The sequence below is a fragment of the Malaya genurostris genome, chromosome 2, assembly GCF_030247185.1.
Source record: "Malaya genurostris strain Urasoe2022 chromosome 2, Malgen_1.1, whole genome shotgun sequence".
NCBI lineage: Eukaryota > Metazoa > Arthropoda > Insecta > Diptera > Culicidae > Malaya > Malaya genurostris.
The window spans coordinates 89,396,263-89,424,142 of NC_080571.1; the positions used below are offsets into that span (position 1 = coordinate 89,396,263).

The 27,880-nt window shown below is 38.8% G+C and overlaps 2 protein-coding genes across 3 annotated transcripts in view; one reads left to right on the top strand and one right to left on the bottom strand.

Moving 5' to 3' along the window:
* The window catches only part of LOC131432016 (galactokinase-like), a 139,025-nt gene that overhangs the window by 94,926 nt on the left and 16,219 nt on the right, over positions 1-27,880 (bottom strand). The gene's annotated exons all lie outside the window — the stretch shown is intronic.
* LOC131432014 (extracellular serine/threonine protein CG31145) overlaps positions 24,696-27,880 on the top strand; it is a 224,093-nt gene continuing 220,908 nt past the window's right edge. Inside the window, exon 1 of the mRNA XM_058598036.1 lies at positions 24,696-24,715. The gene's annotated coding sequence lies outside the window, so the exon portion shown is untranslated. The remainder of the gene's footprint in view (positions 24,716-27,880) is intronic.

Below are 27,880 nucleotides of genomic sequence, written 5' to 3' on the forward strand. Positions count from 1 at the left end.
AGAATGGTGGCAATTGATAGTGACTCCAAAACGAGTATTTATTCTGACCTCTGTTCGGAAAGTTCTTAGACTAAATTCAGGTGTTTATTCTACTGCATACAGACACATACACTAGTCAATGAATGCACTTTTTACAAACAACTGTACTCATTCTGCATAATTAGTTTCAAATTGCACCGTTGTTTATAGACAAAATGTTGTCAAAGATTTACACGAATCTATCGCCAAATTGTTTGGACAGCTCAGTATAAAGGAAATTTTTCAAGTGCTCAAGGATAAACCAATCTTGCACAGAACTATACTAATTGTCCACTGTATTTTGACAGAAAACAACGTAGTTTATCATAAACGTAATCTAAAACCAAAACATATCGCGAAACAACTCGAAAAATAGCAATTTGCTGTCATGCACTTCGCGTAAAAACTTTGTGAATAGAAAATTCATCAATTTGGACAACGACTCGTACTTCAAATTTGTGAAACCTCAGTAATCGAAACAAAGATTGATCACGAACTAAGAATTAGTTAATCAAAGTAATAATAATTTAAACGTTCAACGATTTAGAAATGTCTGCACTGCAGCAAATCAAAGCTCGATGAAAAACAAAGCATCAACCTTGAGATAAGATTTTATTGACATCATCAGATGAATACACAAAACGACGTTTCGTTTTCTTCAAACTATTCAGACTCGACAATCGGCATCGGCAACTATAAATATGCAGTGCACAGAAAAAAACCGCTGGACAGAAAATGGCCACCCGCATTGCATGATAAGTGTTCCTAGCGCCACATTCTGTCAATGCCCAGTCGATGTAAACAAAGCTTGCATGGGTGCAGATATGCAAATAGAAATAAAATCGTTTCAAGTTTACGTGTTTCTAAGTCAAGATCAAATTGCAGAAAAACCGCATCCAATAGCTTGGAAACAAGTTGCGCACTGAAAACGGAAAGGAGAAAAATAAGCTTGTCTAGAGTATCGACTCTGCGTACAACTGAAAACGCCAAAGCGGGCTGGGCAGGCAGGCTGGCAGTCGATCGGTTAGCATCCAGCCTGACATTGACTGGTTACCATGCCGCTTGAAAACGGAGAAATGTGCGGTTGATTGGGTGTGAACTGGTCTTGCCTACAACTGAACTACATACTTCATCGAACAGTGTTCGTGTGGTTGTAATTATTACGTTGCAAACTCTTTTTTTCTCTCTCCGGTTTGAGATAGTGCATTTTTTTCTATCTCGAAACCGGTTCAAAATGCCGGCCGACAGGAAAAATTAAGCGGCGCGCTATCGATTGATACGCATGTCGTCAGCGCTACCGGGTGAGTCATCACTAGAGAACTCGGAAACTACTGATGGTTTATTTAGTAGAGGAAACAATAAAAAAGCACTCTATTCTTACAGGGTCCGGCACTCGAAGTGTAACCAACTTCAGACCTTCGAGCCTGGCGTCAAGGTAAATGCGACATATTATCGGGAAAGTATTCTGGAGGTTGCTTTGAAGCCGTGGGCAGACAAACATTTCGGTGGCAGACCATGGACGTTTCAGCAGGACTCGGCACCGTCTCACAAAGCTCGAGTGAACCAAGAATGGCTGAAAAACAACGTTCCGAACTTCATCACGTCCACACAATGGCTCTCGAATTCATCAGATGCGAATCCAATAGATTATTCTCTTTGAGCCATTTTGGAGAGCAAAGTCCGAACTAAAAGATACACCAGTCTCGAGGCGCTGAAAAAAGTTATTGTCCGCGAGTGGGCCAAAATACACCTGCAAGTCATATTCGGGCAGCTTGCGATTCGTTTTTTGACCGTCTCAAGGCCATAGTCAAGGCAAAAGGTGGTCATATCGAGCAAAAGTGAATTGATTCTGAATTTTGTATTATTTTTACACATTTTGTACTTTAAATTAAGTAAAAGTAATTTTCCAAACTGAATTTATGGCCTTTCTAATTGGTTACACTTCGAGTGCCGGACCCTGTAGAAGTATGAAAATTCAAAATTGTAAAATTAAAATGTCATTGTTAGCCTCCCCTCTGTCAGTAAGATAACACGATCAACGAAGCTATCGTGAATTATGTAAGTGTTTTGAATTTTTATGCATCGAGTTATTAACTCTTCACAACAGTCAAATAATAACGAAATACAAAAAAAATATGCACTTACAACAACAATTCAGCAGACCAATTTTGAGCTGTCCATAAGCTAAGCTATTATGCAAATGACACAGAAGTCTTCAAAGTTATCTAACCTGCATGAGGCTAAACAAATTTCGAATAATTTAAAAGAAATGTTTGTGTCTTATCTTTCTCTTGAAAATTGTTTTTTCATCAGGTGCGATAGGAATATGTCACAAGGGATTCACGTCACTCTTGTTCATGAAATCACCTTCAGACTTAAAACTTGGAGTAGGAAATTCCAGAGACATTTACAAACTTTTGAAAATTGGCGCGATCTTTTCGTTTTTGCTAGCTAAACTTATTGTATTACCTGGCATCTCGGGTGATATGCAACACGTGGACAACTTGATGGCTTCAATACATCCGTCATATGCCTTCGAAAAAAATAAATTTCGTTTTATCTTCGAAGAATTTCAGTTTCTACTTATCTTTTTCCATTTTTAGCGAAATTTCTTGGGGTGCCGGGAACCGAACACCTTTTTTGAAATGGCCTAAATATATCACTTTAATAAATTGATAACAAAGTTTTTTCAATCGCATCAACTTAGTTTCTTATTCAGTTGTTAGTTAGGGACTTTAGCTTTCCATTGATGTATATATGTTCGCATAATGTGCACTTAGTCAGAAGTTATAAGCTTAAAAGAAAATGGTGCCGGTAACCGAACACACTCCCTTAGTATTGCAAAGGACCATTCGGTTTCAAAAGATTGCGTTTGTATTTTATTCTCTCTGTGACGCTTATCGTGCTTTGCAGTTGACATGGCGGGCTTCGACGAATTATGCGAACTCTCGTTATGCGCCTTTGCCGTGTCGTATTCTGCCTGTATGTATTGAGACATGTTCAAGCTTTCACTAATCTTTCACAAATATAAAACTAAACGATTGGCTACATTCCTTTTATGTCTACAAAATAACTGCTTCAAGCTCCGTCCATATTAGGTTTTCAAAACTAAAGCATTTGGAAAGATTCTTTATGAAAGATTTCCGATATGAAACTGTCTTAATGTTATTTGGGATTCTTTTCTGGTTCCTAAAGGCCCCATATAGTGGAATTTTCCCCCATATTAAACACTGCTCGGTGCATTTTCTTGAACTCAAAGCAACTGAATGTTGGTTCTATTTGCATTCGTTTATTGAGCATTAGATTTTTTCAAAACGAATTATTTTTATTTCCGATTTGCAAATTAAAAACATAATTTTAATAGTGCATTGGAAAACCCTGCGTCTGCGTAGCTCACATTTCGATGTATTTTACTCGAATGCGAACGACCAGCAGCTGGATGATGACGCAATCGCTCATATATTTCAATATTCCTTTATATCAATATTTCAGTGAAGTAAACTATCAAAATGTTGTACGGGATCCATTTCTGATATTCCGAAGGACCAAATTGTAAAATCCTTTACGATATTGAACACCGTTCAAAATACTTTTCTCGAACGCGATGGAGCAAAACGTTCGTTTGGTGAAAATTTCCTACAGAAAGTACAGAAATTTCGTGCACAAAGTTAATAAAATTATTCAAGATTTGCACTTATCTGAAGATTTTACCTTAGTTTTTCAAAGAAGCAATCTTAAGAATTCGTTAAATAACATTTAAGGCCATTAAAACGGTTAATTTTGTATAATGTTCCCCATCGTTGTCTACTTTTCGTTTTGTTTTCCTCCAGTGCAAACAAACAGAAGCTTAATGATGTAATCACTTTTGTTTGAAGCTCATACTACGAATGTCCAACAGCAGATATGCTCACAGAAGTACTAGTTGTTGTGATACAAGCGACTATCGCCTGGAAGCATAATATTACTTAGAATTAAACCCTTAGTATTAACCCTATCACGACCGTAAGATGTCCAGAACGAAATATGTCAGTACAAAACAATATTTTAGATATTGTGTGTTTAAAGTAAGAGAATATCACCGATAAAACATTGCAGGGTGCATAAGTTTCCTATAATTTCATGGAAATTATGTTTCCCCATGATCCTCAGAAATAAATAAACGAAGAGTTAGGTTTATTATATCGTAATTGAATTCATTGCTTTGATTATCAGAATTGTAAAATATTTAGTTAGTTATGGTATTCTACCAAACAATTTCGCGTACTTGTTTAGCACAAGTGGGCGTTGCACATAACACATTTATTGTGTGTTCTATTTTCTATACGTCGTTTTGCACAAACTTTTTTAGTGCAATAAAGATTGACAGTTCTTTAACACCCCAATACACAATTTTAATGACACATTGACATACCCTATCACCTGAACGGTTGCACATAAATGGAGCGCCGCATTTTTACGTTCAAGAACAAGTACACGGAATTCATTGAAAAAAAATACTGATAGCGAAAGCAGTGTCTTGAACCGAGAATCATTGGATAACAAAGGACATCCGTTAATCGACTGAGTCACAGAAGTACACATCTGCTTGCCTGGTAAGTGGTGCTTATGAATTCATGTAGTCGCACTTTCTGACCGAATGGAAATTACAGTCGGAACCAGTAAAATTCAGTAAATTTTATGTGTATGACTAAATTTCCGGAATGCAAATAACAAGCCCATTTACATGACACATTGGCATCACAATACAAGTAGGTTTACATTTTTTCCTACACAAAAGTTACAGAATTGCGGAAGCAAATGATATCTTAATGATAATAACCAAATCATGTGTAGGTATAACAGGGCTGAAAAGTCACCACTTGTAGCTGAACAAAAAATTTAAATCAAAATAATTCAATTCTAACTCATATTTCGTTAAACAATAAACACACACCTATAAAAAATCGTGTAAATTTTCGTCTTCTGTGGCCGACATATATGAGCGTCAAAAATGACCTAATTTTACAATAAATATAACTTATATTTATTGCATTCTGACATATTTTTAAGTGCTAAAACATGTAAATTTACACATTTGTTTGAAAGGCGAGGTTTGTTAGAATTACATTATTATGAATTGTGTCATATGTGGATTGGCGTCACCTGTAAATTTCATAATTTTTTGCCGTGTACATTAATGACACATTGACACACCCTATCACCTAAGACTAAATTCCAAAACCCTCCAAAATTGATGACTTTCTTCGTTTTGAACACCCCAATACACATAAGAAATCAATTCATATGCCACATTGACATATCCTATCACCTATGGCTAAATTTTCGAAACCTCGAAAAAATTGTATTTTCATCTTTGTGAACACCCCATGAACACACATGAGCACACATCAATACATGTTACGTTGACATACCCTAATTTTTAAAGTTCAAAAAACAAAAAAATATTAACTCCAAATTTTATTTAATGAATGCGAAATTTGGGGTCTATTAAAGGGTGATTTTTTAAGAGCTTGAGAACTTTTTTAAACAATAAAACGCATAAAATTTGCAAAATCTCATCGGTTCTTTATTTTAAACGTTAGATTGGTACATGACATTTACTTTTTGAAGATAATTTCATTTAAATGTTGACCGCGGCTGCGTCTTAGGTGGTCCATTCGGAAAATCCGCTTTTTTATCGACAAATTTTGTTCAGCGATGAGGCTCATTTCTGGTTGAATGGCTACGTAAATAAGCAAAATTGCCGCATTTGGAGTGAAGAGCAACCAGAAGCCGTTCAAGAACTGCCCATGCATCCCGAAAAATGCACTGTTTGGTGTGGTTTGTACGCTGGTGGAATCATTGGACCGTATTTTTTCAAAGATGCTGTTGGACGCAACGTTACAGTGAATGGCGATCGCTATCGTTCGATGCTAACAAACTTTTTGTTGCCAAAAATGGAAGAACTGAACTTGGTTGACATGTGGTTTCAACAAGATGGCGCTACATGCCACACAGCTCGCGATTCTATGGCCATTTTGAGGGAAAACTTCGGAGAACAATTCATCTCAAGAAATGGACCGGTAAGTTGGCCACCAAGATCATGCGATTTGACGCCTTTAGACTATTTTTTGTGGGGCTACGTCAAGTCTAAAGTCTACAGAAATAAGCCAGTAACTATTCCAGCTTTGGAAGACAACATTTCCGAAGAAATTCGGGCTATTCCGGCCGAAATGCTCGAAAAAGTTGCCCAAAATTGGACTTTCCGAATGGACCACCTAAGACGCAGCCGCGGTCAACATTTAAATGAAATTATCTTCAAAAAGTAAATGTCATGTACCAATCTAACGTTTAAAATAAAGAACCGATGAGATTTTGCAAATTTTATGCGTTTTATTGTTTAAAAAAGTTCTCAAGCTCTTAAAAAATCACCCTTTATTTGACTTTTCATTACCAAGTTTTGCACAGCCTATTTGATGACTTTCTTCACCGTTGAATGCCAGCTTACTTGAATCTGCAGAGCAGAAAATTACGAAATTAACAGCTTTCGCAAATCCGCATATGAACCGATCCATAGGCACTTTATTCGTTAAATGACTAATGAAAACAGCGAGTGATTGGGTGGCAGCCGATCAATGCTAGGATGTGTAAGTTGAGAATTAAAGGCCGTTTTTTCAATTACAGCATCATCAACGTGCACTGCCCACATGAAGGGAGGCCCGATGACGAGAAAGAAGCGTTCTACGTGCAGCTGGAACAAGCCTATGACGGCTGCCCACGCAGAGACGTAAAAATTGTCATCGCTGACATGAATGCCCAGGTAGGAAGGGAGGCAATGTACCGATCGGTAATCGGGCCGAACAGCCTGCATGCCGCATCGAATAACAACGGCCAACGGTGTGTCAACTTTGCGGCCTCCCGAGGAATGGTAGTCAGAAGCACCTTCTTTCCCCGCAAGGATATCCACAAAGCTACCTGGAGATCACCTGACCAACAGACCGAAAACCAAATCGACCACGTTTTGATCGACGGAAAATTTTTCTCGGACATCAACAATGTTCGCACCTACCGCAGTGCGAATGTAGATTCGGACCACTACTTGGTTGCTGTATGCATGCGCTCAAAACTTTCGACGGTGGCTACCCAACGACTGTGAGGTGATCGAGAGGTGGCGGCAGTATTTCGACGCGCACCTCAATGGCGATGTGGCGGAATACGAAAGTGGCGGCGCGGTAACGAACTTGGAAATGCGTGCGGAGGACGATAGACTGCCAGTCCCAGACCTCCAAGAAGTGGAGGAGGTGGTAAGCCGGTTGAAAAATAATAAGGCCGCTGGCGTTGACCAACTACCAAGCGAGCTACTAAAACACGGTGGTAATGCACTAGTGAAAGCACTGCACTGGGTCGTTACCAAGATCTGGGAGGACGAGATTTTACCGGAGGAATGGATGGAAGGAATCGTGTGTCCCATCTACAAAAAGGGTGATAAGCTGGATTGCTGCAATTACCGCGCGATAACTCTGCTGAACGCCGCCTACAAGGTACTCTCCCAAATCTTATGCCGTCGACTTTCACCGATTGCAAACGAATTCGTGGGACAATATTAGGCAGGATTTATGGGCGAACGCGCTACCACGGATCAAGTGTTCGCCATCCGCCAGGTGTTGCAAAAGTGCCGCGAATACAATGTGCCCACACATCACTTATTCATCGATTTCAAATCAGCCTACGACACAATCGATCGAGAACAGCTATGGAAAATCATGCACGACTACGGATTCCCGGACAAACTGATACGATTGGTCAAGGCTACGATGGATCGAGTGATGTGCGTTGTTCGAGTATCGGGGATATACTCGAGTCCCTTCGAAACTCGCAGAGGGCTACGGCAAGGTGATGGCCTTTCGTGTCAGCTATTCAACATTGCTTTGGAGGGTGCGATAAGAAAAGCGAGGATAGACACGAGTGGCACGATTTTCAGAAAGTCCGTCCAGCTACTTGGTTTCGCTGATGATATTGATATTATAGCACGCAACTTTGAGAAGATGGAAGATACGTACATCGGACTAAAAGCTGAGGCCAAGCGGATCGGACTAGACATCAATTTGTCAAAGACAAAGTACATGAAAGGCAGGGGCTCGAGAGAAGATAACGTCATCCACCAATTACGAGTTCTGATTGGTGGTGATGAAATCGAAATGGTCGACGAGTTCGTGTAATTGGGCTCACTGGTGACTGCCGATAATGACACCAGCAGAGGAATTCAGAGACGCATATTGTCAGGAAATCGTGCTTACTTTGGACTGCGCAGGATGCTTTGATCGAGGAAAATTCGCCGTCGTACGAAGTTAACTATCTACAAAACGCTGATTAGACCGGTTATCCTCTACGGGCACGAGTCCTGGACAATGCTTGCGGAGGATCAACGCGCACTAGGTATTTTTGAACGGAAGGTGTTGCGAACCATCTTCGGCGGTGTTCGGATGGAAGACGGTACGTGGAGAAGGCGAATGAACCATGAACTGCACCATTTGCAGGGAGGATCAACCCTCGTCCAAACGGCCAAGGTCGGGCGGTTACGGTGGGCTAGGCATGTTGTTAGAATGTCGGAAAACAACCCGGTTAAAATCATTCAGTAATAGCCGTTCAACCGAGAAGGTTGTGTATAGAAGCGTACAGTTTAATAACGCTGGTTGGTTTACACGCGTTAAATACGACAACGGTTGAACTACAGGTAGAGACCTGTTGGCAGCAGCCGTTAAAACGTATAGTCGTGCTGCATAAGAGAGCCCTAGTGCTGGGCCAAGCTGGTGAAGGAAACAACAAAGGGCGTTTCCCAAACTCTACCCAGGCCGCAATATACAGCCACAAGTGCTGAGCAGGAGAGTGCAAAGGCACATCGAAGAGGAAGAGTGCAAAGGCACATAGAAGCAGGAGAGTGCAAAGGCACACCGGTGCGAAGGCACTTCGGTGCAGAAGCATATCGGTGCGGAGCACAAGGAAGAAGGAGACAAGACAACTCGGTCTTTCCACTGCCATACAACACGCAGGTATACACCGGTGACCTGCGCTGGTTACAGCTGGCGAAGACGAAAGCAAATCGGAATTCGAGTGGTGCTGGATGTCAGGTAGCAGTAGCATCACATCATATTCTATCGCTACAGTGAGCTTCAGCATTGTATCAACGTCCAGATACATCCAACAAGAACATCTAGAGCAACGAGGATCTACACGGCAGTGCAACGGAGATAGACAACAATTTCAAGGTAGAAGTTTTTTCTTTTCCTTTTGATTGAGTACTGTGTAGTGTTGGTTTCAAATTTTATTTTAAAGTTTAGTTAAAAATTTTAATGTAATGGATGAATCCATGGACGTAAATCCTAGCATGAATCCGATACCCCCACGAACGAAAAAATATCAGGAGAGCTCTTCTGGGCCTTGGATAGTCTTTTTTAGACGTATATCAAAGCCATTAAACATTTTTCAAATTAATAAAGGTTTGACATCACGATACTCTTCAATCAAAGAGATCATAAAAGTAAATAACGATAAAATTCGTGTTGTGGTAAATAATTTGAAACACGCGAATGATATTGTCTCTTCGGAACATTTCAATAAAGAGTATAAAGTTTACATACCCTCCAAAGATGTCGAAATTGACGGTGTTGTTACCGAAGCGAGTCTTTCGGTAGATGATTTACTCAAGCATGGTGTTGGTCGTTTCAAGAACTCTATGCTTGAGGGTGTGAAAATACTGGAGTGCAAACAACTGTACTCAGTAGTTCATGAAGAGGAAAAAAAAGTTTATCGCCCATCAGACTCGTTTCGAGTGACATTTGCCGGGTCTGCGTTGCCGTCCCATGTCTATGTCGATAAAATTCGCCTCCCTGTTCGGCTTTTTGTTCCAAATGTAATGAATTGTACGAACTGCAAAAAATTCGGCCACACAGCTACTTACTGTAGTAATAAACCAAAATGTATTAAGTGTGAAGGGCCTCATAAAGATAATGATTGCAACAAGGAAATTGAAAAATGTATTTATTGTGGGAATAGTCCTCATGATGATATTTCAGTATGCACTGCATTTAAAGTGCACAAAGACAAAATTAAGATTTCTTTAAAAGCACGGTCTAAGCGCACATATGCAGAAATGCTTAAAACGGTCATTGATGTCCCTCCTTTGGAAACCGAAAACGGGTTTTCAAATCTAGAGGAACCAGAGGACTCTGACTCTGACGAAAATAGTGAAGGTAATTCGTTTATCACTACCCAAGGGTCAGTTAAGAGAAAGAAGTCTTCCTCCAAATTACCAAAAAAGACACCTAAAATTTCATCTTCAAAAAAAGATCCCCGTGTTAAACAAAAAAAGTCAAAACCAAAGACTGTGCCTCCTGGTTTGTCAAATTCACAAACCAATCCAGGATCTAGTACAGAAAAAGATAATAATCCAGTGGGCTCCATTTCACAGCCACCAACAGGATTACTGAAGTTTTCGGAAATTGTTGAATGGATTTTCTCAGCATTCAATATATCTGAACCCTTAAAGACCCTCATAATGGCATTCCTTCCAATAGCTAGAACCTTTTTGAAGCAGTTATCAGCTCAATGGCCAATTGTCTCAGGTTTTGTATCTTTTGATGGATAATTTATCACCCGTCGCAAATGATACAATCACTGTCCTGCAGTGGAATTGTCGAAGCATCATGCCAAAACTTGATTCATTTAAAATATTATTGCATAGTCAAAAATGTGATGTATTTGCTTTATGCGAAACATGGCTTACTTCAAACATAGCTTTAAATTTTAATGATTTTAACATTATACGTCTCGATAGAGACTCTCCGTATGGTGGAGTGCTTTTGGGAATTAAGAAATGCTATTCCTTTTATAGATTAAACATCCCTTCAACTTCTAGTATAGAAGTTGTTGCTTGCCAAATAAACATTAAAGGCAAAGATATTTGCATAGCTTCGGTTTATATTCCTCCAAAAGCACAAGTTGGACAGCAACAGCTTAATGAAATGGTTGAAGCCCTTCCTGCACCACGATTGATTCTGGGGGATTTAAATTCGCACGGTATTATGTGGGGTTCCGTTTACAATGATAGCAGATCATCTTTAATACAAAACATTTGTGACAATTTTAGCATGACGGTATTAAATATGGGTAGCATGACACGGATCCCAAGACCTCCGGCACGCCCAAGTGCATTAGATCTATCTCTTTGCTCAACATCAATTCGACTAGATTGCACCTGGAAAATACTGCCTGATTTACACGGTAGCGATCATTTACCAATCATCATCTCAATTAGCAGTAGCAATTGCATTGCTACTTCCGCTAGTATTCCATATGATTTGACAAAAAATATCGACTGGATTAAATACCAAAGTAGTATCTCTAGTATTTTGAATTCAATGGAAGAGCTCCCTCCACTTGAAGAATATGACTTCCTCATTTGTTCGATTCTGGAGGCAGCAGAACAATCCCAAACTAAACGCTTTCCTGGGCCAACGACTAACAGAAGGCCTCCCAACCCCTGGTGGGACAAAGAGTGCTCAGAGGCTAAACTCGCAAAACAAAATGCTTGCAAGACGTTTCTAAAACGGGGAGGAGGAACTCCTCAGAATTTTGAAAAACTTATGGTTTTAGAAACCAAGTACAAGAGCATACTTCGAGCCAAAAAATGTAGCTATTGGAGACATTTTGTCGAAGGTTTGTCAAGAGATACCTCAATGAGCACTCTTTGGAACACGGCCAGACGAATGAGGAATCGTAACGTGGGCAATGAGAGTGATGAATACTCGAACCGATGGATATTTGACTTTGCTAGGAAAGTTTGCCCAGATTCTGTTCCTACGCAGAGCATTATACGGGAATCTCCTCCAAATAATGGTTTTATTAATAACCCATTTTCAATGATGGAATTTTCTATAGCACTCTTGTCTTGTAACAATAACGCTCCAGGGTTGGACAGAATTAAATTCAACTTGGTGAAGAATCTGCCCAACCTCGCAAAAAGACGTTTGTTGGAATTGTTCAACAAGTTTCTTGAGCAAAATATTGTTCCACCTGACTGGAGACAAGTGAAAGTTATCGCCATTCAAAAACCGGGGAAACCAGCTTCCAATCACAACTCATATAGACCCATTGCGATGTTGTCCTGCATCAGAAAATTGTTCGAAAAAATTATTCTACGACGTCTCGACACTTGGGTCGAGACGAACGGTTTGTTGTCAGATACTCAGTTTGGCTTCCGTAGAAATAAAGGGACGAATGATTGCCTTGCATTACTTTCGTCTGACATCCAAATTGCCTTCGCTCAAAAGCAACAAATGGCATCTGTATTTTTAGACATTAAAGGAGCATTTGATTCAGTTTCCATTGATGTTCTTTCAGACAAGCTTCACCAAAATGGACTCCCAGCGGTTATAAATAATTATTTGCACAACCTTTTGTCAGAGAAACACATGCATTTTTCACATGGCGATTTGGCAACACTCAGAAATAGTTACATGGGTCTCCCGCAAGGCTCATGCCTCAGTCCGCTCCTCTATAATTTTTATGTAAATGACATTGACAGCTGTCTAGTAACCCCATGTACACTAAGACAATTGGCAGATGATGGCGTGGTTTCAGTTACTGGACCCAAAGCTATTGATCTGCATAAACCATTGCAAGATACCTTAGATAACTTGTCCGATTGGGCTGTTCATCTTGGTATCGAATTCTCTGCGGAGAAAACAGAGTTAGTCGTCTTTTCAAGAAAGCATGATCCCGCGCAGCTTCAGCTCCATATGATGGGAAGAATGATCCAACAGGTTTTAACTTTTAAATACCTCGGGGTGTGGTTCGATTCCAAATGCACGTGGGGAGGACACATTAGGTTTCTGATAACAAAATGCCAACAAAGAGTAAATTTTCTTCGAACAATAACAGGATCTTGGTGGGGTGCTCATCCGGAAGATCTAATAAAATTGTATCAGACAACGATACTTTCAGTGATGGAATATGGATGCGTTTGCTTTCGTTCCGCTGCAAACTCTCATATTATCAAACTGGAGCGAATTCAGTATCGTTGTTTGCGAATTGCTTTAGGGTGCATGCATTCGACACATACAATGAGTCTTGAAGTTCTGGCGGGAGTTCTTCCATTAAAAGATCGATTTTGGGAGCTTTCATCACGCCTGCTAATAAGATGTGAGGTGCTGAATCCCATGGTAATTAATAATTTCGAACGACTAGTCGAGCTTCGATCTCAAACAAAATTCATGACAGTATATTTTAACCATATGTCACAGGAAATCAACCCTTCAAGATATATTCCTATCCGTGTCAGCCTCCTAAATGTCCCTGACTCAACTTTATTTTTCGATACATCCATGCAGCGCGAAGTGCGTGGAATCCCGGATCATCTACGTTCGACGGAAATCCCAAAAATATTTTCAAGTAAGTTCGGGCATATTGACTCTGAGAAAATGTTTTACACGGACGGATCGCGAATTGAAGAAGCGACAGGGTTTGGTATGTTCAACAATAATGTTTCGGCCTCATTTAGGCTTGAAGAACCTGCATCTGTTTATATAGCAGAGTTAGCAGCAGTTCATTATAGTTTGAGTGTAATCGTCACATTATCTCCAAACCATTATTTCCTCTTCACAGATAGTCTGAGTGCAATTGAAGCCATTCGCTCAAACATGACTGGCAAGACTGAACCGTTTTTCCTGGGCAAAATAAAACAGTGCCTGAACGACATATTGAACAATAATTATCTAATCACTATAGTCTGGGTCCCGGCTCATTGCTCCATTCCTGGCAATGAAAGAGCCGATATTTTAGCCAAACGTGGTGCTATTGAGGGTGAAATTTATGAGAGACCAATTGCTTTCAACGAATTCTATAGCTCGTCTCGCCAAAGAACACTTGCCAGCTGGCAAGCTTCTTGGGATAAAGATGATCTGGGTCGGTGGATGCACTCAATTATTCCGAAAATATCGACAAAGGCATGGTTCAGGGGACTGGATGTGAGTAGAGATTTCATTCGTGTGATGTCCAGACTCATGTCCAATCACTACACGTTAGATGCACATCTCCTTCGAATTGGGCTCTCCGAGACTAATCATTGTGCTTGTGGCGAAGGTTATCGAGATATTGATCATGTCGTTTGGACATGCGTGGAGTATCGTGATGTCAGATCTCAAATAATAAATTCTTTGCGTACCCAAGGTAGACTATCCAATATCCCAGTTCGAGACATTCTTGCTTGTCGTGACCTTTCATACATGAAACTTATTTATCATTTCATAAAGAAAACTGGAGTTTCAATTTAATAAAGGCCCCTTTCAAGACTTAGTTCTGATCCCAGCTGCGTCCATGAGTTCAACCAATAGCTAAATTAGAATAAAAATAATGTAATGATACAAACAAACTCGAAACAGTTTATGAAATTATTAACAAAATGTCTGAAAATAACAGCTTATTTTATAATTTATAGAAGTTAATCATTTGGTTCAAATAATATTTCCGAGTAGATTTCATAATTAATGACGAGTTACCTAAGATGATATTTAAGTAATAAGAGAATATGTTTTAATAAATGCAAAACGTTGTGACTATGTTAGAATTAAATTAGGATAAGAATATTATGTAAAAGTGATGCTACGGCGAAGAAAAACTTATGTAAACTGCCTTAAGAAATAAACGTATTTATGAAAAAAAAAACCCGGTTAAAATATTTCTCGATAATGATCCGACCGGTATAAGAAGAAGAGGCGCGCAGCGGCCAAGATGGATCGATCAAATTGAGGACGACCTGCGGACCCTTCGCAGCTACCGAGGCTGGCGGCGAACAGCCATGAACCGAGTTGAATGGAGACGCCTCCTGTATACAGCAGAGACCTGCGTGGTCTACGACTGAAAGAGTAAGTAAGTGAGACTAATGAAAACTTATGTAAACGTTAATCTACACGAGTTTTGCAAGTTTGAATTTCGCAGACAATTTTCTTTCGCTTTTTCTTGCGGTTCCATTTGAAGACGGTTCATTTCTTTCGGGCCTTTGTTCCGTAATGGTTAGATGTTAAATACTCCCATAAGAGATAAAAACAATTGTGTTGCTTAAGGAAAGGTAACCAGGATATTTTACCAGGCACTCCTACATTCGGGTTGCTCGTGCCGGCTGTGATGTAAATGTCACTTTTGAAGCGAAAAGAACAGATAACCTGCCACAGGAGGTTTATTCGGAGCACTTCGACATATGTTTGAAATTTTTTTCTCTTGCGATAGCTCGATCCAATCTTTCATGTCGACAAATTTTCTCCGGACGCTTTTATTACGTTCAAAATCGTTGATTTTGCCTGTTACAACAATTGTGCATAAAAAAAAACATCCATTCAAACTGAAGACGGGTGCAAAGTGTCTACCAAGTCTTCGCATGTCGATCCTGTTTATCTCATGCTGTAATGAATTTCTAGAATTCTAACCGTAGAGTTGCTCTAAGCCATCTTTGGTTCATTATGTATTACTAGCCATGCAATTATTCTTTACGCTAAGAATCGGCTGCGAAGTCTGTTGAAACAAAAAAACTAAATTTCACAAAAGGAATATAATGCCAAGACTTTGCTTCAAAGTAGAAATAATATGTGCAAATGTGCAAAATAAATAATGTTATAGTCTATATAGATGAGTCATGCTAGCTCTAAACTTCTCAAATATGAAATGATAATATATAAGAACAATCATTTTACTTTGTGCAGCTTAGTCACAGTCACAAAATCTGCTCCCGTCGTTGCACAAAGAAGTTTTATTTTTCCACATCAATCAAGTCGCCGTCTACATCGGGAAATAAACTTGAGCGCATATTTTACATTTTATATCCTGATCCCTCCGGGCAGCTGCGATATGGAAAGTTAACCGGTCCGCTGACCTGTCTGGGTAGTACGGTACGTGCTGTTGTTTTAACTAACCGGCTTTTCAATCAAACAAACAACCACCGCTGCAATATGAAAGTGTTTACAAGTGTTTGCACGTATGAATCGATCACTGCAGTAGCCACAGTGTTGTTCAGCACCGCCGCAAAACTAATTCCACACCCAGACACCCAGGTTCTGTATTGGCGAAACATAAACCTTCGCAATTGTGAACTTCGTCAAGGATCATTGAAAACCTGTTTCGTGCAAGCTGCGAGCCGGTTTCAGACTCTGTTGCCGGAACACAATCAACCGTTAAGAGGTTTTACGCGCCAACGCGCAACCTATGGAGCACGCCGAATGCCCTGCGTAGGTCGTCAAGGCCGTTTGGTTCCGTTCTCGTCATATCCGGCCTTTTCGACGGTGGCACACTTATTGCGAGAGCTCTTTATTATGTAATATGAGAAATGACACAATGACAGCAGAAAATATGAAATTCCGCAGAACTGATAGTGAAATGGTTTTATGATTCTTAATAAAAACCACAACTGTTATGAATGAAACATCCACAAAACATTGAGCGAACAGATGAAACTAATAACCTTAAGGCTTACATAGAAACTCATTGTTTGATTAATTTCTTTTACCAAGCTTGTCTTGTTCAGCTCCTAAAGGAACATCGACATAGATTTAAAAAAAACTTGTTTTCATCCACCTAGTGGTGTATTGATGCCTTTCGCATTTTCATTTTGTCCTGTATATTACAGCAGGATTTCCCCGACATACTACAATTTAAAAAAAACTTCAGTACTATTGGATTAATATTGCCGATACTTCCAGAACCGAAAGCAGGATATCGGCATAGTGACATTCGGTTCATTCAACCATGCACTAACATGACCTACACATTATTTGAATTTTGGAAATCAAGGGTTTGATGCGAATAAAAATTAGAATATTCTTATGACATCTTGAGAACTTCCATCTTCGAGAAAAGTAAGTGACATTATTTTCACATTTTTTGTGCATTACTTTCACATTTTTGTGCATATCACCCTGTAATTCTGGAACCGGAAGTTGGATCCAAATGAAATGAGAAAGGCAAAAATATTACACTTATCACCCTGTAACTACGGATCCAAGAGTCGGATTCTAATAAAATTCAAAAATTAGCCTTAAATTTCAATGGCTTTAACATTATACGTCTCGATAGAGACTCCCCGTATGGTGGAGTGCTTTTAGGAATTAAGAAATGTTATTCCATTTATAGATTAAACATTCCTTCGACTGCTAGTATAGAAGTTGTTGCTTGCCAAATAAACATTAAAGGAAATGACATTTGCATTGCTTCGGTATATATTCCTCCAAGAGCTCAAGTTGGACAAAGACAACTTAATGAAATGGTCGAAGCCCTCCCTGCTCCACGATTGATTCTGGGAGATTTCAATTCACACGGAATGATGTGGGGTTCCGTTTACAATGATAGCAGATTATCTTTAATATATAATATTTGCGACAATTTTAGCATGTCGGTACTAAATATGGGTAGCATGACACGGATGCCAAGACCTCCTGCACGTCCAAGTGCATTAGATTTATCTCTGTGCTCGACTTCAATTCGACTAGATTGCACCTGGAAAGTATTTCCTGATTTACATGGTAGCGATCATTTACCAATCATCATCTCAATTATCAGTAACAAAGGCATTGCTAATTCAGTTAATATTCCATACGTTTTGATAAAAAATATTGACTGGATTAAATACCAAAGTAATATTTCAAGTGTCTTAACTTCAATGGAAGATTTCCCCCCACTTGAAGAATATGACTTCCTCGTTTGTTCGATTCTGGAGGCCGCTGAACAAGCCCAAACCCAATGATTTCTTGGTCCATCGTCTAACAGAAGACCTCCAAACCCTTGCTGGGACAAAGAGTGCTCAGATGCTAAGCACGCGAAACAAAATGCTTTCAAGACGATTTTAAAACGAGGCGGAGGAACCCCTCAGAATTTTGAAAAATTCTTGACTTTAGAAACCAAGTACAAGAGCATACTTCGGGCCAAGAAATGTAGCTATTGGAGACATTTTGTCGAAGGTTTGTCAAGAGAAACCTCAATGAGCACCCTTTGGAATACTGCCAGACGAATGAGGAATCGTAACGTAGGAAATGAGAGTGAGGAATACTCGAACCGATGGATATTTGATTTTGCGAGGAAAGTTTGTCCAGATTCTGTTCCTACGCATAGCATTATTAGGGAATCTTTTCCAAATAATGGACTCCCAGCATGCATTTTTCAAATGGCGATTTGACAACATTCAGAATTAGCTACATGGGTCTACCGCAAGGCTCATGCCTCAGTCCGCTCTTTTATAATTTATACGTGAATGACATTGACAGCTGTCTCGTAACTCCATGTACACTAAGACAGTTGGCAGATGATGGCGTAGTTTCAGTTACTGGTCCCAAAACTATTGACCTGCAAAAACCATTGCAAGATACTTTAGATAACTTGTCCGTTTGGGCTGTTCATCTGGCTATCGAATTCTCTGCGGAGAAAACAGAGCTGGTCGTCTTTTCAAGAAAGCATGATCCCGCGCAAGTTCAGCTTCATATGATGGGAAGAATGATCCAACAGGTTTTGACTTTCAAATACCTTGGGGTGTGGTTTGATTTCAAATGCACGTGGGGAGGACACATTAGGTATCTGATAACAAAATGCCAACAAAGAGTAAATTTTCTTCGAACAATAACAGGATCTTGGTGGGGTGCTCATCCGCAAGATCTAATAAAATTGTATCAGACAACGATACTTTCAGTGATGGAATATGGATGCGTTTGCTTTCGTTCCGCTGCAAACTCTCATATTAACAAATTAGAGCGAATTCAATATCGTTGTTTGCGAATTGCTTTAGGGTGCATGCATTCGACACATACAATGAGTCTTGAAGTTCTGACGGGAGTTCTTCCATTGAAAGATCGTTTTTTGGAGCTTTTATCGCGACTGCTAATAAGATGTGAGGTACTGAATCCCCTGGTTATTAATAACTTCGAAAGGCTAGTTGAGCTTCAATCTCAAACAAGATTCATGACAGTATATTTTAACCATATGTTACAGGAAGTCAACCCGTCAAGATATATTCCTATCCGTGTCAGCCTCCTAAATGTCCCTGACTCAACTTTATTTTTCGACACATCCATGCAGCGCGAAGTGCGTGGAATCCCGGAACACCTACGCTCGATGGGAATCCCAAAAATATTTACAAGTAAGTTCAGGCATATTGACTCTGAGAAAATATTTACACGGACGGATCACGAATGAAGAGGCTACTGGGTTTGGTATATTCAACAAAAATGTTTCGGTCTCATTTAGGCTTCAGGAACCTGCCTCTGTTTATATAGCAGAGTTAGCAGCAGTTCATTATAGTTTGAGTGTAATCGTCACATTATCTTCAAACCATTATTTTCTTTTCATAGATATTCTTAGTGCAATTTAAGCCATTCGCTCAAACGCTGCTGGCAAAAATGAACCTTTTTTCTTGGGCGAAATAAAACAGTGCCTGAACGTCATATTGAATAATAATTATCAAATCACAATAGTTTGGGTCCCGGCTCATTGCTTCATTCCAGGCTATGAAAGAGCCGATATTTTAGCCAAATGTGGTGCTGTTGAGGGTGAAATTTATGAGAGACCGATTGCTTTCAACGAATTCTATAGCGCGTCTCGCCAAAGAACACTTGCCAGCATCTTAGGATAAAGATGATCTGGGTCGGTGGATGCACTTAATTATTCCTAAATATCGACAAAGGCATGGTTCAGGGGACTGGATGTGAGTAGAGATTTCATTCGTGTGATGTCCAGACTCATGTCCAATCACTACACGTTAGATGCACATCTTCTTCGAATTGGACTTTCCGAGACTAATCATTGTGCTTGTGGCGAAGGTTCCCGCGATATTGACCATGTTGTTTGGACATGTGTGGAGTATCGTGATGTCAGATCTCAACTAATAAATTCCTTGCGTACCCAAGGTAGACTATCCAATGTCCCAGTTCGCGACATTCTTGCTTGTCGTGACGTTCCTTACAAGAAATTTCTTTATTATTTCATTAAGTCCATTGGAGTTCCAATTTAAATTTCATTTTATGTTAGGATGTTTTCTCTTCCATGAGTTCAACCAATAGCCAGCTATCTTATATTAAATAAAAGTGATGAACTGATACAAACAAACCTGAATTAGTTATAAGATCATGTACAAAATAAATGTATTTCATTTAATGTAATTTATAATAGCAACTCGCTTGATAAATACAGTGTTTAGATAAACTAATGAATACCAACATACTAATATGATATTCGAAATGTGTTTGGTTTAAAGTACTATGTATTGTGGATGCCACGACGAATAAAAACTTATGTATATTGCGTATGAAATAAACGTTTTTATGAAAAAAAAATCTATAGTACTTGAATTGTTTTGTTAGAATTCTAAATTTAAATGTATAAAAATGATTTTGTCCTTTTTGAATTATACTAAGCGCATGACATACTTTGTTATTCGAGAATCATTATTGTCTTGTAGAAAAATAAATTTTCAACAAGACGTGGGTGTATTTGCCCCAGTCTCCCATACTGCTGCGATATACAATGTTGAGGATGAGGGACAAAAGCGCAACCCTAAGGAAATGTTGATATAGAAAAATAAACTGTATACTTTGGAAGATTACTCCAAATTATTAATAACATTGAAAATATGTATTTAATTTTTGTGTTGGAATTCTAAGGCCCCACGTAATCTTGATCCCATACATTGCATATACATAATCTGTATTAGAATAGAATTATGAAAAGCGAAGGATTGACACACAAATTCACTGGTTGGATAATTGAAATAGTTTTCAAGAGAATTACTCCTATTAAAAGTTGGAAGCAATCTACATAGTGTAAAAACGTGATTAATCCACCTAGCAGTGAGATGATACCTTTTTTTATCAATCCGCATGTGTTTTTTGCATGAATATTCTTCGGTGTTTAAGTTTTCATTACATTAGTTTAATGACCGTCGTTTTAAGCGACAATTTGAGATTGTAATCACTCATTATTCTGTAATGTCAAAACTGCAAATACAATCGAATTTAAATCTAGAAGTGTGATAATCGATTAAACATGCCATGATATGTAAGTTCCACTTTAGAGTTTACGGTAATTTAAGGTACTTCCAGAGTCGGTATTCAGGAACCAGCATAACCCAAACCGATTCGTATGGCCATATGACGAATAAATTACAGTTTTAAGTACAACTTTGAAGCTTAATTGAATAAAATTCATTAATTTTTGTATGTATGTATAAAACTAATTAATTTTGTATATAAGTTTAATTCAATTTGAATTTTTGTTTCTGAAATTTGATTAGGCTTTTTTGAGAAAACGATTGAGCTTTGAGAAACGATTTTATACTGGAACCGGAATTCTAAAATCGGTATGGCCGAAGTCAGATAAATTCACCTGAGAAGCTTTATAGTTTACATTTGTTTCAAAATATTTGAAAATCAGTGAAGACATCTTTGAGAAATCATAGCACGAATTAAATTTTTAGGTGCCTTCTGAATCGACAACTGAATACCACTAAAACTGAAAAAAGTTAATTTTTTTTATCGACTATCCAAATCTGCTAACCCGATATAACCTGATTAATTTATGTGGAATAGACATTTTTATACTAATCACCCTGTATCCCAGAAACCGGAAGTTGCATCTGACTGAAGAGCAAGATGTTTTAAAGAATCTTGAAACTTTTCATTTACATCTTAGATGATTCTTATATTTCATTTGAATCTTAGATCGGTTCAGCCATCTACGAGAAGAATGAGTTACACAATTTTGATTTCGTTTCATATATCATCCTGTAGTTCCGGAACCAGAGGTCGGAACCAAACATAATTCAGGAACTTTGTTTGGGAGCATACGAATTTTCGTATGAATCTGAATTTGTAGAAAAGAAATTTTCAGAGAAAATTGAGTGAAATTATTTGTCACACACGCATTTGCTGATCTCGACGAACTGATTCGAATGGTATATGGATGTTATGTTCTTCCAGCATTTATTACTATAAGTAGTTTAAAACAATATGATTAAAAAAAAATCTGCCATCATATGTCATATTCGAACGATTGTGTTGCCAAAAACGAGCCGTGCTAAAATCGGTTCGAGGCAAATTGTCATGAAAAAGGATGCTGTACACAGTCTTTTTGGTACTTAGAAACAATTGTATGTAACAGAATAAAAAATCGTGTTTTCCGTTGCACCCAAGCATTGCTTTGTCATACAGCGCTCAAAACTCCTACTGCTGGAATAGGGGGAAAAGTCGTTTACACAAAAATTTCGATATCTCCGTTAAAAATGGACGGATTTTAACAATCTATGGCTTGTTGAATTATCGTGCGAAATCTAAGTCTGAAAACATATTCTGTTTTCAAGGTCAATTGTGACAGATACTGTCAAAAAACTTCGAATAACTCAAAAAGTAAACATCCGATCTCAAAACCATTCAATAGCGTTTTGGGTGACGGGGAGACCTTTCATTTGCGACTAGTTTGATCAAAATCGGTCCAGCCATCTCTGAGATCTCGACCTCTTAGTTGACAACACACATACAGACACACACATACACACACACACACACACACACACACACACACACACAGACATTTGCTCAGTTCGTCGAGCTGAATCGATTGGTATAAGTCATTCGGCCCTCCGGGCCTCGGAAAATTTTTCGAAAGTTTGAGCGAATTCTATACCTATTTTTATATATATATAAAAAAAGGTGAAAAAATGAATTAATTGAATGAATATTGAGTAGGTTTCAGCCAAAAATTTCAATATTTTCGTAAACTCAATTAGCAAACTGAATCATACTTCTAGCACTATTTAGCAAGTTTGAAAATAATTAATTGAAATTAACGATTACAAAATATATTCTTCTGTCTTGAAATATATTTTTCAATTCAGTAAAACAACTAATTATTGCTTCTAGAACATTAACTTTTTCCTTTCCGTGCTATAATCTTTCTTCTGAAATCGAGTGGATAGTGAATTTTGCGTTGAACAAACGCGAGCATAAATTTTATGTAATATTTAATTACTAATTATACAGCATATTTGATGAAATTTGTACTTTGTTTTATACTTCCCAGTAGCAAAATTCCCGTCCACATGGAATGGTTCTCTACTACCCCTTCAATGGTAATCGAAACCGACTGGGCCACATGCAAAATATAATCGTCATCTTACACCACGGTGGTCACCGTCAAGTCCAAGCAAACGGTCAAAACAACGCAGCTAACAATAAAACAATCACTGGCAAAATATGCCCAACTGAGGTCATTATTTTCTTTCATTGTCTTAGATTTCCCGATGCGGTTTTCTCTTGTGGCTAAGCACCCGTCGGCTTTGACTGCAAAAATTTTCCGATGCAGTAGCATAACTTTGTGCGCCATGCTGGCATCCGGTTTTTTTTAGCAAAATGCTTCGCTAACGTCACAGTGATATGTCGAAACATTTAATGATACAGAACCATGTGTTAGTTATGAGCCCAGGACAATGGTTTAGCACACACGAAAACACGAAACATTCGATATTTGTAAACAACAAAACTCTACCTTCCATGGTGGCTCCCCGGCTAAGGCGGATCGAATTTCCCTTTCGGCCTACGTGGGCGTGAGAGGAAACTCCCGGTAGCATATTGGCGAACAGCTCACCGCAACAGCTCAGGTAGGCCTCGTTTCTTATGCGATGTGGTATGAATTAAGCTGCAGGATTTCTATGTTTAGTCTGAGCCAAACAGTGAATGCGATAACGGCATTAGTTTTTCCACCCGCTGAATATCGCCCATGAATTTGAATCCGGTGAATTTTTTTTCCATCCCGCAGTTTGGTCGGATTGTCGTGGCATGGTTCGATCCGGATTATATCGAGCAAACGATAGTGGCATCGTGCGGGTGTTGAATAGTGCGATTTTGTCCGTATCCGGTCATCAATCATTCAGAATTCAATCCTATTAGTATGCTCGGTCCGTAAATCCTGCCAAAATCCGGATCAGGCTAAAACGTGTGAAATATCGCCCTGAACAGCAGAACAATACCTTTCTGGTTCTTGCGGGTTGATTGCACGGTTCGTGTGGGAACAGTGAAGTGATCGGATAACCAACCGGTCTACGTGGAGTGTAGGCCCTGATTTCACTCATCCAACCCCCCTTACCTCCCCCCCAGGCAAACGATGGGTGGTTGGTGGCAGGAGATGGTTTTACACTTCAGCTATGGATCCACACCGATAGTGTTTGATTTTTTTTCCATCCGTTTTCTTGTTATTTATTTCCTTTTAATTCACGTATGAATGTTTTCCCCCTACGCATTTTCAAATAAGTGAATAAACGGAAAAAAATGATCGGAAAACATCAGCTCGAGTGAAAAAATCTACGCTTACCAATAATGCACGACAGCACGGAGTGTTTACCATCCACTGCATACGGTCGTACGCATGAATGAAAAGTGGAGTGCAAGTGCGGGGTGGAAAATTTGCTACCACCAAGAGTAGCGGTTTAGTGCAGAAAAAAATATAAATCAAGGTGAATGTGAAGGGAGGTGAAATAACGAAGATAACATTTCTCAACTGAAAGCACACACCGTTGATGGACACCTGAGCGAGTGAGTGAGCGAGAAGCACTTCGAAACCCCTCGACTTTACCTTGCGTGGTGCGAAGCATTCTGATGCATCATTCATGCATCCGAACGGCATCCGATTTCCAGTCCACGCGGTAAGTAAAAGTACTCTTGATTACGGGAGGGGCTTTAGCTGTCTGTCTTTCTGTCTGCCTGGATCCATCCGAACGGCCGGCAGCGGTAAATGGATCATGGTGCATCGAAGATTCGATTCAATACGGTGTCAAGTGAATGGAAAAATGAATTACTCATACGATGTGGCAGTCAAGACAGAAGGACTTTCGCCCGCTGGAAAAGAGAGGCATACCGAGATGTAGCGAGAAACATTTTATGTTTAGAATTCAATACGAAGCTACGCTATAGAATGTATTGAAGAAAATATATTCTGCAAAAAAATTCTTTTTAAAGCTAATTTCAATGGCCATTTAAATAATTATGTACTGTAGAGTTCGACTTGATAATTAAACAGATTTCAATCTTTCTGTTGATGTAAAAGAGTAGCACAGAAATCTATTTACTCAGTTGCAATTATATTAAAATATCAATTCTCCAGAAAAATATCTAATTATCCGCCTCTCAACAGGTAGGTAACTAAACTAGTAGCCGCAATAGATAGCTTCGGTCACGATATGATCCCATTTTTCCCCAGTTACTCCTGTTACAGCCTGGTGCGCCAACTTGCACGCAAGCATAATCCATTGTGGGTGGTAAAGTTTTCGCACCGAATGGTTTTGTCTCGCTCATTAGGTACCTATTTCCGGCTCATTTGGCAGTTCGCTTTTCATGCTTATTTTGACCCAGTCTGTCTCAATTTGTACAATTGTGAAGCATTAAGCAGAAAAAGCATAGCATTGGAATTTGGATTTTAAGGTGAATACATTAATCATTTCTTAGTCAACTTTCAAATCATCGAAGTAGGTGTCGAATACTTCAAATGACTTTTTTGAATTCATGTATTTCTATCGAAATCATACCGTTTTCACATGAAACACCGGATCCGATTTGATCATTTGAAATAAATAAATAAATATGTTGAAATAAGGGGCTGTGGTCCAATAGAAGATTGATAGTTTTTTATTATCTTTCTTCAGGAAGGACCAGCCTAGAGGCCGTGTGGAATCCGGTGAAAAAAAGGCGGGTGGGTAATGTCAGAGACATAACTGGATGTCGTGAATACGAAAACAAATGACATGTTCCTTAACACTTCCGAATATCAATTAGTTGATCAATTGTATGAATTATGCAAGTATTCCACTTTTCCACGTTTTTCGCAGAAACAAAGAAGGCTTCACTTGATCTCGATTGCTGTGAATTTCACACAGCGAAAAGTGCACAAATCTAACCAAACTGTTCTAGATTTGCACTAAACTGAGGATATTTCCACTAAACTGAGGATATTTGGATAGAATCCAAACTGATCCAATTTTTGTTGAGAGGCTTGCTTTTACCTGATTTCGTTTGTAGCTTTTTCACTAATAGACGCATACAGAATTTTAATTTCGATATTTCATTTCGGATTTGCATTTCATTGAAAGAAACTATCCGGATGCTGTACGGGATTCATTCCTGCCTTTCATAAGAACCAAATTGTGGAACTTACTACGATATTAAACACTATTCGGAACTTTTTCTCGAACGATTTTTTGTACAGCAGCAGATATTTTGTTCTCTTCCTCAGAACGCGTTCTGATTGGCTGGTGTTGACATGGGCTAAATGAGACAGGTTTCTCAATAGTGTAATATTGAAATACTTCAATGCTGTTGCTATACACGTTTGAGTTAAAAAAATTCGATTCTATTGGTAGTTAGATTATATAAATCCTTTCACAGATCACTGAGATATGAGCTTTAAAAATACGAGAAAGGCAAACGCGCCTTATGAATTATCCTCTTTGATACTCGTTTATACCAAACATTTCAGAAAAGTTTAATTTTGAATTTTTTGAGATTATGTCACACAACTGAATATTTTATCATAAAATTGTGATCATATTTCCGATGGCATGTAGCAAAAATTATGTTGATTCGTTAGATACAACAAGAGATATTCACGATCAAAAACTTATCACTCTCTCAGAGAGTACATTTCGAAAATACACCCCATAGTAAAATAAGTCGTGTTCACGACAAAATTGTTTCCATGTGTTCCAAGGCCACAATTACTTGTGTTTCTTTTTTCCTACTTTCAGTCACCAGAACTTCTTTCTACTAAACTATCACATCGTTCACCAAAGCATTTTTATTTGTTCTTAATTTTCCTTCGAGCTTTTAGGAATAGTCTAATCTTAATTTTTTTTTCATGTTGTCTTCTGATATTCAAGACTATAGGTTGTGGTGAGCTCAATTCAAATCATTGTTTCTCATTGCTTATTCTCATGTTGTGATTCGTTAGCGGAGCATAAAGACTGTCCCAGAAAGTATGGACGCACTTTGATTTCGCTGTAAATAATCCACAAGTGTTAGATATTCAAATTCAAATCAATATACTGATAATATTAGACTACAACAACAGAATATTATTCTCAACATTTGCTACTTAGCCATTGTAGACTAGCTGGCGCACCTTCTTGCGAACGTTCCTCATTAAATTCCGTACAGATTTCTTGGCGATAAATTTTGGCACTTTTTTCCAATCTTTGTCGAACTGTTGAATGGTTTCGGCTGCCGAGACATGTTTCCTATTATGTGCCTTCGTTAATGCCCAAAATTCCTCAATTGGTCGAAGTTGTGGGCAACTTGGTGGATTCATGTCTTTTGGAACGAAAGTGACATTTTTGGTAGTATACCGCTTTTCAACCACTGATTTCGAGTAGAGGCAAGAAGCAAGATCTGGCCAGAAGACAACAGGATCCTTGTGGCTTCGAATCATGGGTAGAAGTCGTTTTTGTAAACATTCCTTGATGTATATTTCGCTGTTCATTGAAGCAGTGGTGATGAAGTGTTTAGAAATTTTACCGCAGCTACAAATTGCTTGCCAGACCATAGCTTTCTTACCAAATTTTTCGACTTCAATCGATGCCTCGGACTGGTTTAACACTTGCCCTTCTCGCACCGTTTAATATTGTGGTCCCGGCAAGATTTTGTAATCGAGTTTCACGTAGGTTTCGTCGTCCATGATTATGCAGTTCAAATTTCCAGCAAGAATCGTGTTGTACAGCTTTCGAATCCTCGGCCTGATCGATGCTTTTTGTTTCTGCTTCTTATAGGTTCGAAGATTCAAACGTTCTTTAACACGAAGAACATTTGACTTCGAAAGGCCC